Source organism: Monodon monoceros, unplaced genomic scaffold, assembly GCF_005190385.1.
Source record: "Monodon monoceros isolate NGI ecotype Baffin Bay Population unplaced genomic scaffold, NGI_Narwhal_1 Super_Scaffold_18, whole genome shotgun sequence".
NCBI classification, from domain to species: domain Eukaryota; kingdom Metazoa; phylum Chordata; class Mammalia; order Artiodactyla; family Monodontidae; genus Monodon; species Monodon monoceros.
Window position 1 is genome coordinate 145,623,164 of NW_021703774.1, and position 19,995 is coordinate 145,643,158.

The window sequence follows — 19,995 nt, forward strand, 5'->3', positions numbered from 1 at the left end:
TAATAAGACAAATAACTCGATTTAAAAATGGGCAAAGGGGCTTCCCTGGTGGCGCAGTGGTTAAGAATCCGCTTGCTGATGCAGGGGACACAGGTGTGATCCCTGGCTGGGGAAGATCCCACATGTCGTGGAGCAACTAAGCCCGTGTGCAACAACTACTGAGCCTGCACTCTAGAGCCTGCGAGCCACAACTACTGAAGCCTGCATGCCTAGAGCCCGTGCTCTGCAACAAGAGAAGCCACCACAGTGAGAAGCCCACACATCGCAACAAAGAGTAGCCCCCGCTCGCCACAACTAGAGAAAGCCCGTGCACAGCAATGAAGACCCAGCGCACCCAAAAATAAATAAAATAAAATTTTTAAAAAATGGGCAAAGAATTGAACAGACATTTCACCAAAGAAGGTATATGAATGGCCAATAAGCACATAAAAAGATGCTCATCATTCGTTGTTAGAGAAATGCAAATTAAAACCACAATGAGATAGCACTACACATCAACTACAATGGCTGTGATCAAAAACACAGTCAAGGGCTTCCCTGGTGGCGCAGTGGTTGAGAGTCCGCCTGCCGACGCAGGGGACACGGGTTCGTGCCCCCGGTCCGGGAGGATCCCACATGCCGCGGAGCGGCTGGGCCCGTGAGCCATGGCCGCTGGGCCTGCGCGTCCGGAGCCTGTGCTCCGCAGCGGGAGAGGCCACAGCAGTGAGAGGCCCGCGTACCGCAAAAAAAAAAAAAAAACACAGTCAAGTAACAAGTGTTGATGAGGATGTGGAGAAACTAGAGTCTTCACACATTACTTGTGGGAACATGAAATAGTGTAGCACTTGGGAAAACAGTTTGAGATTCTTTTTTTTTTTTTTTAGAGAAGATGATGGGGGTAGGAGTTTATTAATTAATTAATTTATTTTTGCTGTGCTGGGTCTTCGTTTCTGTGCGAGGGCTTTCTCTAGTTGTGGCAAGCGGGGGTCACACTTCATTGCAGTGTGCGGGCCTCTCACTATCGCGGCCTCTCTTGTTGCCGAGCACAGGCTCCAGACGCGCAGGCTCAGTAATTGTGGCTCACGGGGCTAGTTGCTCCGGGCCTAGTTGCTCCGCGGCATGTGGGATCCTCCCAGACCAGGGCTCGAACCCGTGTCCCCTGCATTAGCAGGCAGATTCTCAACCACTGCGCCACCAGGGAAGCCCCAGTTTGAGATTCTTAACACAAATTTACCATGGACCCAACAATTTCACTTCAGGGTAACAGCCCTAGAGAAATGAAAACATATGTCAACAGAACTTATATGTGAAAGTTCATAGCAGCAGTATTCACAATAGCCAAAAAGTAGAAACAACCCAAATGTTTATCAACTGGTGACTGGATAAACAGAATGTAGTCTATCTGTACAGTAGAATACTACTTGGCAATAAAAAGGAATAAAGTACTAATAGATTCTACAGATGAACTTCAAAAACATTATACTCAGTGAAAGAAGCCAAAGATCACATATTATATGAATCCATGTATATAAAAAGTCCAGAAAAAACAAGCCTACAGAAACAGAGAGTAGATTAGTGGTTGCCGGTGGGAATGTGGAGTGACTAGAAATGAGCGCAAGGATTCTTTTCGAGGTGATGGGAATGTTTTGTGGCCATAGTTGCACAATTCTGTAAATTTACTAAGAATCATTTAACGCTACACACACACACACACACACACACACACACAAACACACACAGTGAAGAAAGAGAAAAATTATAGCTGGGTAATAACTGGGATTTTCCCTGAGACCAGAGAGAAAAGTATCTCAAGAATCAAATGAGGGTTTCACTCTCCTACCCTCCTTTATACAGGTTTTCTCTGAACTGCATCCTTCGTCAACTCCCCCTTGCAACACAGAAAATCCCTTACTTCCCCACTGGGATGGGGGTCTAACTCCCTAGATCCCTTCCCTTCCCCCATTCAGTTCCCCAGGATAACTTGTAAGTCATGTCTGCAGCCTTCAGCAAGTTGATCAGTAATGCTCAAGTTGGCACCTCCTCCCAAAGATTATTCTTGTGGGGAAGGGTGTTGACATTCTACATCCCATCCCATACAAGACAACAAGGTAGGAAAAAAATAATGGAACTGAGGGTGATGCTAGTATCCAAGGGTACATAAGGTAGAGGTGGGCTCTAAATTTGGCTGTGCTTTCTGACAGACAAAGGGGAAAAGGAAACAAATTGAGTATGCAATTTAATCTTGTCTTTAAGATTAAAAACAAAACAAGACTAACTGGTTAAGAGCAGCTTTGCCTTTTCAGTTCCTTAGACCTGAGAAAAATTTTTCCTAGTGAGCGGGCAATATAGGAACCAGTCAACATCCTATGGAGTCTTCTTTGACAGTTTCCTAGAACATCCCTCATTGTCATTGGTGGAATTAGGCTAGAGTTGTGCTGCCCAATGTGGTAGCCAGAGTTGCACGTGGCCATTGAAATTAAAATTAAATAGAATTAGAAATTTCATTTCTCCGTTACCCGAGCCACATCCCAAGTGCCCAGGAGCCACCTGGGCTGGTGGCTACCATATTGGACGGTGCATCTATAGAGCATTTCCATCCCTGCAGAAAGTTCTACTGGGTGGTGCTAGGCTAGAGAGTTTAGTAAAAACAAATAAAAGTTTAGAGTTCAATAGAGAACAAACGTATGGACACCAAGGGGGGAAAGGCGGGGGTGGGATGAATTGGGAGATTGGGATTGACATATATACACTACTGATACTATGTATAAAATAGACAACTAATGAGAACCTACTGTATAGCTCAGGGAACTCTACTCAGTGCTCTGCGATGACCTAAATGGGAAGGAAATCCAAAAAAGAGGGGATATACATATACGTATAGCTGATTCACTTTGCTGTACAGTAGAAACCAACACAACATTGTAAAGCAACTGTACTCCAATAAAAATTAATTAAAAAAAGAGTTTGGAGTTCAGAATGTTGGTGAAAGAGTGATTCTGTCCCAACCTTGGCATGGATGGAACTCTTCAATCTGCTTTCATAACATCACACATTGAGAACAGGGGGAAAAAGATGGGTTGGGGATAAGAGTGGAAATTTTATTTAAAAAAAATAGGAACCAGTTTAACATAGATATGTTTTGACTTTTTCTAACTTTTGAATGGGGAGTGGTGGGATAAACTCGGCCCCCAGGGTCACTCTCCTTTGGGGAACAACATTTGGTTAGTTTAGCTGTTCGGCTAACGACTGGGCTTCTGTTTCACAAAGCGCCCTTTGGCTGGCTTCCCTTTGCTGAGTGGTATGTTCAGGCTGACAGGATTTTGATATACAGGGCAGGGAAGGGAGGTCAGGCTGGCAGGGAAAGGCTGAAATGTGGATGGATGGGGGTAGAAGGGGTGAGTGTGGGTTCTGCCGTGAGGACAGGTGCTAAAGGAGTGAGGACCCAAGGGGATTCTGCTGTGCATGAATGAAGAGAAAGGTCATGCACCTTTCTCTTCAGTGCTCCAAGAAACTTTTGGTCACATGGGAGTTGGGTTTGTATTTGGGGAGATTTCATGGTGTGCAGAGACCAACTTCCTGTCTGGCAGAGGGTGGCAGAAGCAGTGGCTTTGGGAGATCCAGTCACGTGGGGGTTAAAGGCTGGGTCTCGACCGGGATTTTTTTACCCGATGGGTGGTACTTACCTGCATCTTGGATTAAATCATTCTTCTCAAACTCCAGAGTCCAACCTCACTCTGACTGCCAAGCTTGCAGATTTATGGCACCAAGAAATGAAGATTGATCAGGCCTGAGCTGTAATGAAGTTTGGAATCCCATCTCAAAGTCAGGGGGAAATTGTGGAAACCACTCTGAGATACAAATGACAACTGTGGTGGCACAAGGTCCTCTCTGGGCCCATATATGCCTTCCTGAAGCATGAGACATATAAAGGCCTGAGTGACCAAAAGGGCGTGTGGCCGTGTGACTCCTGACCAAAGAGACAAGAGCTCTTTGTACATAACAACACGCAGGCCAGGTGCCAAGAGGAGATTGCAATGGTGGTAGGAAAAGTCTTTCTTTCTTGATATTCTCCCAACCAACGGCCCGCATCTGCACCCCACTCCTAGTCATCTGGAGAAAAACCACAGAACTGAACCACTGACAGCTTGAACCAGAGCTCAAGGAGGCAGGCTCCTGCACCGGGGAAGGAAAGACAAGACACAAACGGGTGAAGCCAGAGAAGAGAGAGACAGGGTTCAGGAGAGGGTTTTCTTCCTCCCAGTGTCAAGAGGGTGGTGGTTTGGGGTGCGCTGAGAGCCTGCACGAAAAGGCCCTTGCCGACTGTGCCGCTATTAGGGTCCAGCCATTCTTGAAAGTTCTCTGGATACACTGTACAGATTGGAAGAAAAACTCAAGTCGGAAGTCAACAAAGATTTTAGTGCTTTAGGTATGTGCCCTTTTCTAATAGTACAGTTGTTTACAGTAAACTCTACTTCTCCCTCACTTCCACGTTTACAGAGTCGTGTTGAGTAGTGTCAGTGAAAACCACCCAGAAGTATCGACCGAGGCTGGCAACCTCACCATGCTACTGTTCATCCCAATGTTCCCCACTGTGGTATCCTAGGAACGGTAAGGAATGTACTGAGGAAAAAAGGGCATCCAGCAATGCAAGGAAGAAGAAGAGAGACCCGGGGTGGGGCCAGCGGCGGGGTAGGGGGGAGCGAGAGGTTACAGTCACATCTGGCTCCGGAGTGGCTGGAGGGTGTAATTGTTGAGCACGGATGGTTCAACCAGGCAGCCCCAGACAACGTCTAGGTGAGGCAGCCGTGCAGGGAGCTGTGTGCACATGTATGATCTGAGCACATCTGGAGCAACAGATGCAAACAGTGTCACTAAGGAAGCGCATGATGATCCACTGCCATTCTCCAAGGCTAGGGCCAAAAGAAATGAGGAAGCATTGGTATGTGATGGAAATCACGAATCCTGTATATTTCAAGTTATTAGTGGTTTCACCAACATACGTAATTGTCCCAGGGATATAGGATACCTTTTTTTTTTTTTTTGTGGTACGTGGGCCTCTCACTGTTGTGGCCTCTCCCGTCGCGGAGCACAGGCTCCAGACGCGCAGGCTCAGCGGCCATGGCTCACGGGCCCAGCCGCTCCGCGGCATGTGGGATCTTCCCGGACCGGGGCACGAACCCATGTCCCCTGCATCAGCAGGCGGACTCTCAACCACTGCGCCACCAGGGAAGCCCCCTAGGATACCTTTTATTTTGTTTAGATGGAGAGGGAGAATCCAGGAGCTCACACTAGGTCCCTCCTGTGAAAAAAGCTCTTCATCCATCCAGGGCAGGGATCTGGGTGGGGGTCAGGAGCTGCTGGAGCTCTGGGTCCCGGCTACACCTGCGGGGAATGACTGCAGATAGCGTCGGGGCCTCACTGGGGCTTCTGTGAGGTGGAGTCAGGTTCAGATCTCCATTTGCCCCCAGCCCCACACACTCCCACTCTAACCAGTGGACCTACTGGTATCAGGAGCTCTGGGAATCAATGTTAGGTCAGTGCTGATGCCCAGCGATCTCTAAAATATCTGGGGTAGCCACAGGCCCTGAAAGAGGGCAGGGTACTCAGAACCCCAGGGATCAGCTACTCTGTGCTCCTGGATGACCCTGCTGACCCACCTGACCGGCCTCCCTCACCACTCCTCCTTGGAAGGTACATTAGTCAGGATTCTTTCCATTGCACATGGCAGAGAAAGTACAATGCATTGGTCTGTGTAACTGAAAAGTCCAGGGTGTGGAAGAAAAAGTTTAAATTCTGCATTGTGTTTTTAATGTGAGTTGGCTATAATTAGTACTTGTTTTTCTTACATAATTTCTGCAAGGGGGAAAAAACTTACAAATTGTTTTTCCAAATGACAAGAAACTCTACCATACTTACACTGCTGGTTGGTTTAAATAAAACAAAAGCACTGAAGTCCTACTCAGCAGGTTAAATATTACAAGGTTGATGGAAAGTTCAATTTCCTATGACAAACTTACAATGAGTAAGTACAATTTCCTACAATAAACAAGCATCATAGTCTCAAGGTTAAGGGTTATAAAACAATAAATGATTGTAGTTAGAATAGAATTTTATAGGAGAACTTCTTGCATACAAACTACTCAATATCACCATGACAAGATATAAAATAAGAATAAATGTAATTTGAAATAAGATCTTAACTCCATATGGTTAATATTCTCTCTCCCTCCCTCCCTCTTCCCCCCTCTCTCTTTCTCTCTATGTATTCCTTGTACCTTTCAACTTACTCCTAATCTTTGCCACACAAAAATTATATCCAGCCCAATGCTTTGCCTTCTCAAAAGCCCTCATGGCAATAACTTCTCATTCTCTCAAGATTCCTTATTTGTTGTTTCAACTACATTTCTAAACATACATGAACTAAGAGATTGGGGGCTTATAATATTTTATTTCCTCAAAGGATTGATACTCAGACATGGTTGGGTCCAGGGGCTCAAATATGGTCATCAAAGTGCTCTCTTTCTCTGTCTCTGTCTGTGTCTCTCTTCATCTCTCATCTCTACTTGGTCTCTGGTTCAGCTGACTTGTTGGCTTCATTCTCTTCTACTGTAGAATTTTTCCTCCATGGGGACAGTGAAATGGCCACAGGTGGCTCCAGCTTGAACTCTCAGAAAAGGAGGGAGCATTTTCTTGATGGAGCTGACAGAAAACTCTCAGGGAAGTGTCAGGTTGGCCCAGCTTGGCTATGTGCCCATCCCTGAACTAATCACTAAGGCTAGTGAAATGGAATGATCTGCAGGCCTGTGTCACATACCCATCTCTGGGCTCTGGGACTGGGGACTGAGCGGGGCTCAGTGCCACCTAAACCACATGGAATTAGAGGGGGGATGGTTCCCTACAGGAAAGTATGCCAGGTAGACAGACAACCTTGGTCTAGGACAAGAAGATGGAAGATGATGTAATATTGGGTCTATGGGAATAATAAAACTGTGACACTGCTCATCAAAGCCCACCTGGCAGTGAGGCCCAAGACCCCATTAACAGACTATAGAGTTTTTAATGCTGAAGTGGATCACCAAGAATACATTTAAGGAATATGCGTATGGTGTACCCTTCCTGGCATGGGTTGCTACCTGCCTCATTTTCCAGTACTGAATTGGGTATGAAGAGGTAAGCTGGACGGAAGTTCCAGGGGCCTGTAATTCCAGCATTGTTATCTGCTGTGAAGGTGCAGCTGCTACATTGCAAAGGTCATGTTCTCAGGTCGCTGAGACCATCTTTAATGAGGGAGTGCAGGCCATTTGGAATGGCAAAGGGGTCTGGAAAAGAGGCTTGGCTGACGGCCTGGGGCAACCCTCAGAAGCTGTACTTACAACCTTGAATTACATAACCCAACTGTGCCTCCCCAGATGGAGGTGGGGAGTCAGCAAAGAGCTCTGCCAGGAAGTGAGCTGTGGTTGACAGTGAAGGGGAAGAAGTGGATCCTTCTAGCAGGGAGGGTATGAAGCTCCTCTTATGGCCCAAATGTCCTACTCTAGGACATCGCCCCGATTATCAGGTATCACATAGAATCCTGTGTGCCTCGTAAATGGACCGTGGAAGCAGTTGGTACAGTTTCAAAAAGGCTGCCCCACAGCACTGAGGTCCATGCGTGATGACACTGGGCCTTGGGGAGGGAACAGATGCTGGGGCTAATTAGGGCATGCTCCTCTGGCCCATGACGGCAGAGGACATCCAAATAAAGTGGGACAGATGCGCCCAGTGCATTACGTGTACAACATTGCTTCCCGACCAGCCTATCTGGAGAGGACTCAGAGTGGCACGCTCTTAGAAATAGTGTACTTTGACAGTTGTCTTCTGAAACTGGAGAGTCAAAATTGGGATGGCACAGTTCCTTCCATGCCCGGGCATCCCACCAGGGATCCAGAAGCATCCTCTAGGCAGGGGTGTGGTGGGAGAAGTTCTCAGTTTGTGCATTTCCTGTCTTTTTACACCCTCACCAAGAAATTGTGAGATTTTTGGGAATCCTTTTACTAGCAGAATTGTAATTGGCAAGGCTAGGGCCACTCCCTGAAATGGACCCCAACCCAAAGGGGTTCCACAGAACTTTACTAAACATGCATGGAAGGTTCTATCCAGATCAACAGTGGCAGTGGTGCTGGGGTGCAGATGCTCTAATCCATGCCAAGCCCTGGGAACACTGCTGCTGGTGGCACTCCATCGTGATAGTTGCGCTGGAGCCATGGCCACTGATGGATCTCATTTGGGGCTTGACAACAAGGGGCCACACAGGGACAGTCCCACTCAGTATGCCACCAATCTGAAGGATAAGCTCCAGGTGGCTAGTGGTTTGTCACCACGGTGGCTTGGTGGAACACAGCACAGAAAACAAGATCGGAGCCTGCAGAGCAGACATCTGTTGTTTTGGCCTGCTCAGAAGCCACTTATCCTTCTTCCAGGGATCACACTCCACTTTTCACTTAGGGAACCACACCTCAGCCACTCTCAGTCTGTGTAGTTTAGGGATCAGGGACTAGGGGAACTCACCACAACCATCAGCCAAGAGATAAAGGTAGATTCCTGATGATATTGTTTAAGTCAGGGGTTGGCAAAGTTATCTACAAAAAGCCAGTAGTAAATATTTTCAGTTTTGTGGGCCATAGGTCTCTGTTGCGACTACTCAGCTCTTTGGTTGTAGACTGAAAGCCACCATAGATAACATGTAAACAAATAAGCATGGCTGTGTTTCAGTACCAAGGTATTTATAAAACAGGTGGCAGGCCAGGCCAGATGTGGCTTACAGGCAGTAGTTTATCAACACTTTGTTTAAGTACCTGGATCCAGCTGAGCCTGAAGCTAACTGCCCTTGTGATTTTTCAGTTAATGAACCAATACATTCCCCTTTTATTTAAAGCAATTTGAGCTGGTATTCTTGTCGACACGATGGCGAGGTTTCTTACTAATTTACCCAGGTACAGAGCCAGGGTTGCAGACTGGAGACGGGCAGGGCTGTTAACATTGTGCATCCAAGCAAACTCCCACCCAAGGGAGACCTGGAAGGGTGGCAGTCTACCTGCCTGAGGACTCTGACCATAACCCCATGATCAGTGGAGCAGGAAAGGCCCTAATGAGGCTGAGGAGAAGCCAGCCCTCTCTCTTGGTGAGGAGTGGGTAGGAGACGAATGTGAGGAGGATGACGAGGACGGGAAGGACGCCTGATGACCATTTGGCAGGGGATCCTAGTGACGCCTTGATCCCGGACACCTACTCCTCTCCACGGGGATGCGGGAAGCCCTCTTCACAACACTTAATCTGGAGATAGCAGACGATAAGGAAGAAGAAAAGAGTATCACGAAGGGAGGTGTGGTGGGTGGAGAGCTTGGGAGCTGGAGCAGATGGGCAAGGGGAAACCTACCAGTCACTCAGTTGATGGATTAGAGGGTGGTTTTGCCCAAGATGGACACCCCCACCTGTCCAGGGGCTGCCTCCTCTGTGGGGCATGCGGATGCTCCAAATCCTTGCTACCCTTCATGTGTGAGTCCCTCTCTGTGAGGAGATAGGAAACTCCAGCATCAACAGACTTTCAGTTCCTTAAGGGGGTCAATCTTTTCCTGGAGGGGAGAGGAGTTGGGAGCCCATATAACTGGATTAGTTTGGGGTCCACTCTTACTTCACCTGCTGGCTGAGCAGATGCCAAGGGATAGGATGGGGCAAAAAGGCACTCTGCCCAGGACGGGAGATGACTTAGAGTGGCAGGTTTCAGATATGAAGAGTTTGCATTAAGAAGTGATTGCAGGGCTTCCCTGGTGGCGCAGTGGTTAAGAATCTGCCTGCCAAGGCAAAGGACATGGGTTCGAGCCCTGGTCAGGGAAGATCCCACACGCCGTGGAGCAACTAAGCCCGTGCACCACAACTACTGAGCCCACGTGCCACAACTACTGAAGCTCGCATGCCTAGAGCCCGTGCTCCGCAACAAGAGAAGCCAGCGCAATGAGAAGCCCGCGCACTGCAATGAAGAGTCGCCCCCGCTCTCCGCAACAAGAGAGAAAGGCTGCATGCAGCAATGAAGACCCAATGCAGCCAAAGATAAATAAATAAATTAAAAAAAAAAAGAAGTTACTGCAGAGAGACTCGCTGATGCTGTCAGTGCTCTGCCCATATTCCCCTGGATGTTTCTTGCATATCAGCTGCCGAGCTCTTTCACACCCAAGAGCCTGCTCTCCATCTTTGTCAGAGACTGAGCTCAGGCAGGGGCCTGGGAACTGACACAGGGCAGGGGCAGCCTTTACCAGTGACTGTGGGGCTCCCCTGCTCCCTGGTCAGGATGACCCTGCGGGGTGGTCTTCAAAGTCCCCGTGTGGGATCAAGCCAAGGTTACCCTCCATGGGACTTTGCTCAATATCCCACCCTCACTTGACCCCCTCCCTGCCTGGTGACCGACCCCCCCGCTGACTCCCCAGTGTTTTTTCCCAGGAACTCTTAAATCTCCTGCGTACAAATTCTCCTTTCAGGGTTTGCTTCTGGGGAACCAAGTGGTCCTATGAGCTGACAGCTGTGACAGCACAGAGCAAGGAGGTGAGGTGCCTGTTTCCAGTGTTGAGGTAGTGACCCCAGGTCACCGGGAATGGGGAGGCACTCTCACACGTGTGTATGGGCTGCAGAAACGTTTAGAGCGAGCTGTTTGCACGGGGTACAAGCCCAGCTTTGAGAATCTAGAATGGTCGAAGCCAGACAGTGTGGGGATGATTTGGCCAGGTTTTCCTGAACAATTTTAGACCCTCTAGAATCTGGAGGGGCCACCTGCATTCCAGCTCTTAGTGAGGGAGGAAGAGAGGGAGGTTGGGATCAGAGAGGACGACACAGGAAGCTGGAGGTGATGTAGGTCAAATTCTCGATAGATGAGCCCTGGGGAGCCGGGAGATAAGCCCCAATCTGAGGGTCCCTCAGATGGGCTCCAGACCTGTCTAGATACTGTGCCCAAGTTTGGTGCATGGAGATTCCTGGCTCTCGTGGCTCCCCATAGGGTCCAGCAATGGGCAGACAGCCTTGGGGCCAACCCAGGACAGTCCAGGGCTTTGTGGCATGAAACTCTCCACCCTCTCCTGTCCGGAAAATGTGTACAGATTGTGGCAATGAAGGGTTTGTTATAGCAGACCGTGCCCATGGGAAAAGAGCTTGGCAAACATGGCATTTCTCCTGGGGAAGGGAGACCAAAGTGGACAGAGTGGTGCCCAGGAAAACGAGGGAGTGGGAGACACAGGACAGCAGCCCCCGGCTGAAGGACCAGCTTCCGGCTCAGCTCCTAGTGAATCCCAGGACCCGTGGGTTTGCCTCCGTAGCAGTCACACATTCCTCAGCCCCAGGGCATCACCACAGCTTTTGGTAACCACCAAGGGTCCCCTTCGGGCCAGCGGGGGTCGGGGGAGAGGTCCTGGAGGAGACTGTCCTGAAGAGCCAGGATGGGACTGGCAGGCACGTCTGTGAGCAAAGCTTCAGGGATGAAGGCGAGGATGGGGTGGGAAGGGAGGAGGGGGAAGTGGTCTGGGCTTGAGCCGGAAGAAACTCCTGGGCACAAGCAAATAGCACACCCATTTCTCTGCTAAAAACCAGAGGCATCTGTTGAGCAGGAGAGGGCAGGAGATGAACCGAGGCCTTTCTGGGGGTGCTAGGGGAACGGCCAGCAGGTGGTGGCCTCCATCTGGCTAAGGATGCAGGGGGTGGGGGGTGGTGTTTACATGCTGCTTTTGAGAGAGAGGAGAGGGGAGGCTGGAGCCACCACGGAGAGAGGGAGAGAGAGCAAGGAAGAAAGGTTGGGGAGACGGGAGGGATGTGTAGCTGCTGTGCGCAGAAGGACTTGGTGGAAGGAGCCTGAGGGGAGCGCTGGACTCCCCTGTCATCTCGCAGAGCCTCAGAAAAATCGACGTTATCTATTGCTGCCTTTGGAGCTGCAATTCTGTTTATCTGGGATGCAGCCGCATGCGGGGACTGGCCTCAAGGGTGTCAGGGGAGAGCCAGCACAGCCCTGGGTGGCCCACTCATATGCAAGCGACATGATAAGCCAGTGAAATCCAGAGAAGGTTCAAATGAAGGCGTGAGAGAGGCCTCTGTGCTCGGATTCCAAATGAAGACCTCCTGTTTCGGCTCCTCCCTTTTCCAGGACAAACATGACTCCATGCAGCCCTAGAGAGTGTGGTTAGTGGGAAGAATGGCTCCAGGACTCAGAAGGCTCCCTCCAGCAGGAGGAAGAGGGAGGGCTTTGCTGCTTTGGAGACTGATCCTGCCTGCTGGGTCCTGGAACTGAACCTGCCCTGCCTGGGGGATATTTCAGGGCACATGTGCCTGGGGAAAAGGGGGCTGGGGAGCCCATAGTGTCTGCCTTGAATTTGATCCTAGGCTCATGAAGTGTGAGCCCTTCAGAGCTATAGGGCCTTCAGAAAAAAACTGAGGGACTCAGTGAGACCCCGGGAAGAGCAGTGGGCTTGAGCAGATGATACAGGCCATGTGGAGTGGAGGAGGCGCCCTCTCTCCAAGGTTATGTGAGTCTATCACTGCCAGGACTCTCATCTCCAGGGCTGGCCTTTCAGGAAGCAGGAATGTCTAGATGTGATGCTTGTGAGGGGAGCAGGTGGAGAAATCTGAATTATAGCTGCTGTTGGGACCCCAGGGCAAAGTCCTCTTATATCTTGCCTGACTTGGGTATAGCCCACTGGACTTTCATGTAAGTGAATAACCTGTTTATGCTGATCTGAACCTGGACCCTAACTCTGTGTTACAGGACAGCAAACTGTGCAGTGTGGGCCTGGGAGGGCTCCAGATGAAGAGCTAGCTCCTCAACACACGAAATCGAACTAGCAGTTCTACTGGTCTTCCGGTCTGGATCACAGAGACGCAAAATGATTTGATTGGGGCCGTTTGGCCCTTCTGCAGTGGAGCATTACTCTGGGACAAGGGTTCCCCGAGTATGAAAGAGCCATCTGAAGCTACTGTCTTCAAAAGGTAGCTTTGTGTATAGCAGGTGCAAGGTTCCCGGGACCCCTGTACTGCCTGTGCTGAGCACGCAGACAGCACCCCAGGAAACAGCTGCTAACCAGAAGACAGAATGAATAGACTAAGGGAGAGAGATGCAGAAGCACTGGCTGCAAAAAATAAAATAATGCAAGAAAAGCCATCCTGTGATACGGGGGCAATTGTTGCATTTGTCCTAGTAGCATGTTTCTTTCTTCCTGTTGGTGACACCTGTTATTCCTTCGGGGGATATCTCCTGAACTGCGAGACTTCTTGGTGTGAAGGTCACGGTGTCCTGCCCACCTGACTTCCCCCAGACCCTCAGGGAGAGGTGTGCCACCCAGGCCTGGCCAGTCACAACGCCCCATTCCCTAGGACACAGAGATCAGGCCAGAGGAGGCATCTGACCTACGCTGGACCAATCACCAGTTGTCTGGGCCCTGCAAACATACAGATGCTGAGAGAAACAAAGGCTTTTTCTTTGGTGTTGCTAAACTGAGAATATGTGAATTTGGAACTGTCGGCACCTATCTCCCCTGGCAACATGGAGGAAATCCATCTAGAGCCGGAGAGGAGATCAATACACAGAGGGAAGCAGAGGGAGCCCTGGTGGCATCGAGGGGGGCGCTGGGTCCACTAGGCACGATGCTAGAGCTGCCCGTGGCCTTTCCCCTGGAGTGAGCCGATGAATCCACATCTCCCTTTGCTTTTTTTTTTTTTTTTTTTTTTTTTGCGGTATGCGGGCCTCTCACTGTTGTGGCCTCTCCCGTTGAAGAGCACAGGCTCCGGACGCGCAGGCTCAGCGGCCATGGCTCACGGGCACAGCCGCTCCACGGCATGTGGGATCTTCCCGGACCGGGACACGAACCCGTGTCCCCTGCATCGGCAGGCGGACTCTCAACCACTGCGCCACCAGGGAAGCCCTCCCCTTGCTTTTTTCTTTTCACTTCTTTCTCTTTTTTCGTTTCCTTTTACTTCTTCTTTTTTTTTTCTTTTCTTTATCTTTTTGCTGAAGCTAGTTTGAGATGGATTGTAACTGAAAGAGTCCTGACTTCTACAAATAGCATGAATTCATTAATTCATTCATCAAACATTTATTGAGTGCCTATCATATACCAAGAAGTGACTTATATCCCAGAGCTACAAGTATAAACAAGTGGATTTGATCCCTGCCCTCAGAGAGCTTACTGTTTTCTGAAAGAGGCAGAATGAAAAGAATCCCACAGGGCTTCCCTGGTGGCGCAGCGGTTGAGAGTCCGCCTGCCGATGCAGGGGACACAGGTTCGTGCCCCAGTCTGGGAAGATCCCACATGCCGCGGAGCGGCTGTGCCCGTGAGCCATGGCCGCTGAGCCTGTGCGTCCGGAGCCTCTGCTCCTCAACGGGAGAGGCCACAACAGTGAGAGGCCCGCGTACCGCAAAAAAAAAAAAAAAAAGAATCCCACAATCAATTATTTTATATACTAATTCTAAGAAGCACCATGAAGAAACACCTGTAGAATGAAGCTCTGTGAGGGCAGGGTCATTTCTATTGCTCATTGATGTATCCCCAGGCACATAGGGGATGCTCAAAAATACTTATTGAAAAAAATGAACAAAAGACGAAGTTCCAGACATAAAAGAGGGGAGGTGCGAGGGTCAAGGAGAGTTTTTCTAGGAAGCAATATTTAAGCTGAGATCTAAAGAACAGGGAGACCTAAATGGGAAGAAAATCTAAAAAAGAGGGGATATATGTATACGTATAACTGATTCACTTTGCTGTACAGCAGAAACTAACACAACATTGTAAAGCAACTATTACTCTAATAAAAATTAAAAAAAAAAAAAAAAAAAGAACAGGGAGGAGTTGGCCAGGCTATAAGAGCAGAGGGGCAGAAATCAGGGCCCAGACAACTGGTGATTGGTCCAGCGTAGATCAGATGCCTCCTCTGGCCTGATCTCTGTGGCCTAGGGAATGGGGCATTCTGCTTGGCCAGGCCTGCGTGGCCAATGGTGAGAGTGGCGGGCGCGGAGGGAGCCGGCCTAACTGAAGGAGTAAGAGGAAGCAGCGTGGCTGGTGTGTAGGGTACACGGTAGGTATGTAGTGGGAGACGAGGCTGGGGATGGGGGTGCCTCACCAGAGGCTGCAGTAGCTACATTCAGGATCTGGGTCACAGTCCCAGGGCAGTGGGAAGCTCGTGTTCAGAGCAGTGAACAGGGCAGTCAGGGTCCTCAGCGCAAGGGTCTTAAATGGAAGTAGAGAATGAAAAGTGAGTAGGGGCCGAGTGAAAGCAGGGTGTTGCCTTCACCCTGGTGAGAGATGAGAGATGATGGAAAAGAGGGCACAGCCAAGAGGTATTTACAATCATTACCGTCAAATGAACAGAAGTAATATTCACATACTCAACGGGAAATGACCTGAGCTGAAAAATGATTGGGTAAATAAATCAATGAGTTCCATGGAAAATTAACAAAAGAATGATATACCAGGACATATCCTAGCCATGCAAAAATTCTTTTTCTTCCATGAAGGAAAAATATTGCACAGATCCACAGATTAAATCAGGTTACAAAGGGGGAAGTTTTATGTTGGTCTTAGGCTTTGCCTCAGTATTTCTAAGTGCTAGACAATAGGGAGCAATGATTATAGTTTTGGGTGAAAAAGATGGTGATACAAGAATTCCGTACCCAACAAATTGTCATTCATGTGCGAAAACAACAGAAATACATTCTAGATATACAGAGAAGGATGTAGAAAATGTATCACGTGTGTGTTCTACCTAAGTAAACAACCTGAAGACATATTTCAGCTGCTCAGGAGATGAATTAAAATTAAGAACTTGAAAATGGGAACACTGTAATATAAAAGGTTTGGTTGCAAGCATTTAAAATGAACTAAATATATCATAAGACTTGAACAAAAACAACAAAATATATATGGTTGAAATGCAAGCTGGATTTATAAACACACAGTACATTTTAAAAGACAGGGAAATGAGAGAACAGAGGGCAAGACAGGTAAGGATACACTAAAATCTTCATCTGACATAAAGTAAGGGAGTGGGAGATATTGATTGTTCTTTACTTTCCTAATCAGAGAAATAGAGGTTTAGGAATATAGTTGGTAAATATAAAAGTCAATCACCAGTAAAATGAAAAACAGGATTACTACCTTCTAAATCGTGGGAGATGACAAAAGAAAATAGAAGATGCTACATAGCAAAAAGCAGAAAGTAAAGGATTCCTAAGTAATAGAGATGCAATGTGAAAAACGATTGTAAAAAAGAATCTGATACTAAGATTTCAAATGGCTTCAATAAAAAAGGGGTGAGGAGTGGAGTGCAGTTAATGATCTTATCTTATTTGGAGGAAATTTATTAGCTGATCTGATTCTTGACATTAATAGGAAAATTTGTTTCAATATTTAACAAAATATACAAGGACAACCACTAGAAGTGTAGAAACAGAATGCAGATCTTCCAGACCACAAAAGGAACAAAGACATGCTATCAAGCCTCAAAAGGCATGAAGAGAAAAAGGAAATCAGAAAAAATGATCAACAGAAAATACAGACCAAAATAGTAGGCATAAGACCAAATACATCAGTAGTCACAGTAAACCCTTATTTGCACGTATATGATGGGTTCCCCAGGAAAGAAATGATAATCAACTATAAAACTATTAAAATCAAGAAAAATGTTCAGGAAGGATGCCAGCAATAAGACCAAGACACCAAAATCAATAGCTCTACTATTTGTCCGTAGTAATCAATTAACGACAACAACTTCGAAATATCTAGGAATAAACTTAAAACAATGTGTGCAAGATAAGAAAACGACAAACTATCCAATAGAAAAATAAGCAAAGGTTATGAACAGTCAGTTCACAGAAAAATAAAAATGGTTGGTAGACATAAAAACAAGTTCAACCTCACTAGTAATCAGAGATATGGAAATTGAAACAATATTAATATCAAAAGTGAAAAATGATCCTTAATATTTAGTGATGGTGATGAAGTGGGGAAACACATTCTCATAGGAATAAAAATCTGTAACATGTTTTTGTAGGGCAATTTGGGAGTGCTTTAAATTTAAATGCATGTGTCTTTTGACCCAGCAATTCTTCTTTCAAGAATCTATTTTACAGAAATATCTACACTCATGCCAAGATACTCATTGCAGAATTATTTATAATAATAAAAAAGGAGGGAAACAAATATCTAAAAGTAGAGGAAAGATCAATTAAATTACAATACATCCATATGTAAGAGAGGGCCAAGCAGCTGCCCTGCTTCTCTGCTTAGGTGATTTTAACATTTCACCTTGAAAAAAACCTTCTCCATTCAGGGAAGGATAGCTTTCGTGGTATCCATTATTTATGGCAGTGTACGTTAGACAGGCACCCCTTGCCCTGAGAGAATGGTGAAATGAAGCTTTCTGTGGCTTCATCAAAGCAGGATTCTTACAGATGCCCTTGCTATGGAGGTTTGGTCTTTGAGGAGAAGGTAAACTGATTTACATGAGAAGCACAAGTCCTCTGAGGAGGGGATGGCAGTTGTAGCCTCTCTTCTGACATTGGAAGTTAAGGAGACCTGACAGGTAGAACACTAATGCCCTGATGTAGGCCTGCTGGTAAGAAGAACACAGTGGTTTCCAGTGGCGAAATCACCACGAAGGAAGGGGGAATCTGGGCTCAAAACAAGTATCTAAGAGATCATTGGGAAAGCTGTGCTTTTAGGTCAGAGCACCTAGGCATGGTAATGTTTTGGGGAAACTAGAGTTAAGTTGCAACTCTACTAAGAAAGACCCAGGCCTCAGCATCAGAGTAGAAGAGCATGCACTGGGTTGTGGGGGCCAGGTTCAGCAGGAACACCATGTAGAGTCAACTGAAGAAAAAATACTAGTGGCTCAAGAGGGTCAAGTTGACCCCTTCCATGGAATGTCATTGGTGTTTATGGCCCTCTATAGCAACCTGACCTCATCTCCAATTACTGCTCCCTTCCTCACTCTGCTTCAGACACAGAAGCCTCTTTGTTGTTCTCCAAACATGCTAGCAGGCTGTTGCCAAGCCTTTGCTCTCACTTTGCCTAGAAAGCTCTTTTCTCATATTGCCTCACTTCTTGCACGTCTCTTCAAACATTACCTTTTGAGTGAGGTCTTCTTTGTTCACTGTCTGAAAAATGGCAAACCTCTTTTCCTTCCACATGCTAGCACTCCCTATTGCCTTTCTCACTTAATTTTTCTCCACATCACTTATCACTTTACTTATTTATTTTTTTTATTGTTCATTTCTAATCCACCTCCTCCTACCCTCATTAGAATGTAAGTTTCATGAAAGCAAGTTTTTTGTACGTTTGGTTCACTGATTTATCCCCAGGACCTGGAATAGTGCCTGACACATAGCAAGTGCCCTATGAATATTTGATGAAAGAATAAATATGTACTCATAGAAAAACCTTTAAATACATAAGTAAAAAAAAGCAAATTGCCAAATAACATGTATAGTATATCATTCATGTAAAAATAATATATGTGTGTTTCTGTGTGTGTGTGTGAATAAAGAAAAAATATCAAACTATATGGAGAGGAAAATGGGATGGGGGTAATTAAAGTGATTAATTTTTTTTCGGTATGCGGGCCCCTCACTGTTGTGGCCTCTCCCGTTGTGGAGCACAGGCTCCGGACGCGCAGGCTCAGCGGCCATGGCTCATGGGCCTAGCCGCTCCGCGGCATGTGGGATCTTCCCGGACCGGGACACGAACCCGTGTCCCCTGCATTGGCAGGCGGACTCTCAACCACTGTGCCACCAGGGAAGCCCCGTGATTAATTTTTTAATTACTTAAAAATTAATTTTTCCTTTGTATACCTCTGTATTATTTGTATTATTTTACATAAGAGTATTTATTAGTTATATAATAAAATGGATAATAAATGAATAATTTTTATAGCTAACATTAAGACGGTAACAATTTAAGAACAAGGTCCAGACTTTTGGTGTTGGCAGCATAGTTTACATCAGATTTGTTCTCTTGAAGATAAAAATAATAAACTCTGGTCAAAATATTTTTTAAATGACTTGAAGCTACTGGAGAATGACCAAAAAACAGGAAGAAACTTGAGAGAATTCAATACTTGAAAGAATAGAACATGCTAGGTGAGATCCATGTTTATATGGTTTCTCCTCAGAGAGTACTTCCCAGTTCTTGCAAAGTGTGAGGATAGAGAACAAATAGAAAGCTGTAGCCTGATGAGTCAGAGGACAGGATTTAGGGCTGTCAGAGCAGCAGGAACTTGAGGAGGGAAAACAAGGAAGGAGGGAACTACAGAAAGTGGAACACCAAATCTGTACATAAATTTTCCTCAAATCCTTGGCTGACTCCTAAACTACATGAGTGGAGAGACTTCAAAAAAATTAAGGGAAAATACCTTCCAGAAGCCTGAAACAGCTGAGCAGAGACTTCCATAGCTCTCCACTTCAAGGCAAGCAGTGCTTGGAGTTTGAGTGTCATCATGTTAGGGGGAGCTTTGTAAACACCACAGGCTTTCCACTGAAATTCCAGAAGGACAATGACTGGGACCAAGGAATTCTCCCTAGGAATAAGGCCAAAAAAAAAAAAAAAAAGACTTATAATAAAGCATAAAACCAAGCTTCCACAAGCCCAAGGTGATGTACCAGTAATTTAACTGCCCACTAGAACAAAACTCAACCTTCTTCTGAGGAAGATAACAGAATCCAGAATCTCCACAATGTTTTATCTACGATACCCAGTATACAATAAAAAATTATTAGACATATGAAGAAACAGGAAAATGTGACTCTTAGTAGAGAAAAAAAAATAAGGCAATAGGAACAAACCCTCAGATAACCCAATGTTGGAATTAACAGACAAGATAACTGATAAATATGTTAAGGAACTCACAGGAAAAGGTAAAAATAATGTGGTAAATGGAGAATTTCAGTAGAGGTACAAAAACTGTAAAATAACAAAACAAAAACCACAACTCTGTGAATGTGAATTAAACTGTACACTTTAA

General features: G+C 46.6%; 1 protein-coding gene across 1 annotated transcript in view; it reads right to left on the reverse strand.

The window, feature by feature from the left end:
- PTPRF (protein tyrosine phosphatase receptor type F) overlaps positions 1-19,489 on the reverse strand; it is a 116,422-nt gene extending 96,933 nt beyond the window's left edge. The window contains exon 1 of the mRNA XM_029228138.1: positions 19,387-19,489. The gene's annotated coding sequence lies outside the window, so the exon portion shown is untranslated. The remainder of the gene's footprint in view (positions 1-19,386) is intronic.
- Positions 19,490-19,995: the final 506 nt, after the last annotated feature.